The sequence below is a fragment of the Parasteatoda tepidariorum genome, chromosome 3, assembly GCF_982258835.1.
Source record: "Parasteatoda tepidariorum strain Cologne lab strain chromosome 3, Ptep-v5.0, whole genome shotgun sequence".
NCBI lineage: Eukaryota > Metazoa > Arthropoda > Arachnida > Araneae > Theridiidae > Parasteatoda > Parasteatoda tepidariorum.
The window spans coordinates 8,750,346-8,753,449 of record NC_141757.1 but is presented as its reverse complement, the minus strand read 5'-3'; the positions used below and the strand labels follow the sequence as shown (position 1 = coordinate 8,753,449).

The window sequence follows — 3,104 nt, the reverse complement described above, 5'->3', positions numbered from 1 at the left end:
ATTTTCAGGAAAATTTTTTCTGGTCATACAAATCAGACAATATCAGAATTACTACATACATATTTGAATTTAATAGTAAATTTTTTAAACCTAAATTTATTATTTCGCTTAGAATAATATATAGTTAATTACAGCTACAGATAAGAAAAAAGTGAACCAAAAGGTTTTTTTCTTACCTTTTTTATTATTTTTTTTTAAAAAGGAAAATAGTAAGCTTTGGAATGAAATTCCATTAAATATGAAGAAAAAAAGAAAGGTATGAATTTAATATAATTTATTTATTATTATTTTTGCATTCAGAAAAATTTATTTACATTTTCTAAACAAAAAAATGTTAATTTCTAAAAAAAATATGCAAAATAGTCAAGTCATTTTATACAATGTAAAGAACATACTTATTTCACTGATCAAAAGTTGAAACTGGTCCAAATAGCTTTAGCCATCTTCATGCACACAGTTAAGCCTAATTTACGAATACCTCTGTGAAATTTCTCAGCTCTCTCAAAGAGATGCTGGAAAAAAAATATTAAGTGGAACACTCTTTTTTTCTCATAATTAAATTTTCAACACAAATTAAAGTGCACTAAAATGGAATAACAAGGTGAACTTTAAATGAAACATTGCTAGCCAATTTAAATTTTATCTAGAAACACACAAAAACTTAAATAATAACAAAAATAAATGGATGGGATAAATTTTAAAATTTCACTAAGTGTTACCTTTTGACCATTTTGATTCTTGTTTTCTGTTAAATCCTGTCAAAGGAAAAGAAATGTAAACAAAAATTATGTCATTAATTAAACTACACACTAATACTGAAGTAAAAAAATATTAATTATTTAATTTATTACATAAGTACAAATTTTTTTAGATCATTCTTATTGTAAAGGCAAAATAGTAAAAAAATTCACCCTTTATTAACCCTTTGACGGTAAGGGAAATGAGCAGTTTTCGTTGACTTAATTCACGCAGTATTACTAGTAAACAGCATTTGAAAGTAGCAGCTGTTTTCCCCCATCGTTCTTCCGAAAATGTCTTCCTTCTCTGGCGATGCTGTTGTTGTTAATTTACGTCGCGCTAGAGCTGCACAATGGGCTATTGGCGACGGTTTGGGAAACACCCCGGAGGATGATCCGAAGACATGCCATCACAATTTTGATCCTCTGCGGAAGGGATGGCACCCCCGCTTCGGTAGCCCGACGACCTGCGCGCGAAGTCGAGCACTTTATGGTAGCACAGTTTAACGAGGACCAATACCGCACACCCTCGGTCCCTACGCAGATTGATCCAAGTGGTCACCCACCCGCACACTGACCGTAGCCAGTGATGCTTGACTTCGGTGATCTGCTGGGAACCGTGACTTAATGATCAGTCCACTGCAGGACTCTCTGGCGTTGCCATAGATAGCTCGCCTCACGCACTTCAAAAATTTCTTAAGTATTTGCAGTACATAAATAATAGTTTTTACGTACTTTAAAATAATTAATAAACGATACTATTTAATAGTAAATTCTAAATGATTATAATCAATTATATAAATAATAATAGTTAATTATAAATATAAGACAAATATTAAATTGAAAGGACTCAATAAATACAACTAATGTAAAACTTTATGAAGCATTTAAATACAGTAATTACCTAAATACTGTGAACAAAGTCTTCATCAGACTCAAAACTTGATAAGCTTTCTGTATCATAATCATCATTATCTAGCTTTCGTTTATGAGCCATTTTACTTTACAAGCACCCTAAAAAACGCGCCAAAATATGCATAAAAATGACAAGGTAAAAAGAAAAATTCCCGCTTCATTATGAAAAGAAATTAATGGAACCCGTACTGCCATCTGTACACAGTAAAACTAACTAAATTTCGCGAGTAGGATTCGTTTTCAACATAATGAATGTAGAATAATAACGGCGAACGAGCTCAACTCGTCAGCATTGGGAAAAATTTCACTACAAGAGTACTGCTCGTTTCTAAACATTTTGGTCGAAATCCTTCTCCCGAGCAGAACTCGTTTGCACGCATTATGAAGCACGATTCGATTGCGAGCTGAACCCGTTTAGAACCATCAAAGGGTTAATCTTACTTTGATGTGCTCATCATAAAGAAATTAGGAAAATATTTGAAACTTTTCCTCAGAAATTAGTGAACAAAATGTATCTAAAATTAAACAATAACATCATGCAACTTTTATTTTAAAAATTATATCATATTAAAAAATGTTTAAGTCGCTTACTGTTGAGTTATTAACATAATGTTGATTAATTAACATAACACTTATTCCATGAGTAGGTATAGAATTGGTTATGTGGCCAATATTTATAGTACTCAAAAGCTTATTACTACTTGAGTGTTCAACAAATATAATAGACACATAATATAAAATCTAATTACATTATAGTTAATTAATTTAAATGGAAATCGTACTTTTGAAATAAACACATGTAATCTTCATATAACAAAAAATTTTAAGCCACCAAAATATAAACGACTTTAAATAAATTGTAAAGAATTTCATTAGCTTTACCAGCAGTTTTATTTTCTTCTGAATTTCAATTTTTTTTATTTTTATTCATGATCTGTTTTACAAAACTTATTCACGTACCATGTTAAAGAATATTAAAATAATATCAAGCATGTTAACTACTCCAAGTCTCTTCCTGTTCATTTTTAACTATCATAATTTTAGACAGCAGGCAGATTTTTATAAATTCCAGATAAGTAGCTGACCTTTAAATACTACACTCTAAGAAACTTATACATTAAATCCAGAACCTTATTAAACATGAGAACTTTATAAGAGGATCCTGCAGTAATAAATTACCGTGCGTTTTAACAAAAGAAAAACTAACACCATATAACCATTGAGAAAAGTGTTAAGAATGAGTAAAATACAACAATATGATAGGGCAGTGAGTCCATGCCCAAAAGTTTGTGGGTTTGATACCAGCGGGTCGAAAGAAGACTCCCCATGTAGTAAATGGTGACTGATGCACGTTAAATCTGTCGAGTGGCAAAGCCATCCATATTCCCATAACAAATCAATATCTCTGGGGCATAGACATAAAGGAGGAAGATGAATCACTTCACCTGAAGG

The 3,104-nt window shown here is 31.1% G+C and overlaps 1 long non-coding RNA gene across 1 annotated transcript; it reads right to left on the bottom strand.

The window, feature by feature from the left end:
- Positions 1–305: 305 nt before the first annotated feature.
- On the bottom strand, positions 306–1,923 carry LOC147812751 (uncharacterized). The gene is made up of 3 exons (XR_015432260.1): positions 1,642–1,923; positions 720–755; positions 306–512 (listed from the first exon to the last, which is right to left on the bottom strand). It is a non-coding gene; the product is annotated as an uncharacterized LOC147812751 (long non-coding RNA).
- Between the last annotated feature and the right edge of the window lie 1,181 nt (positions 1,924–3,104).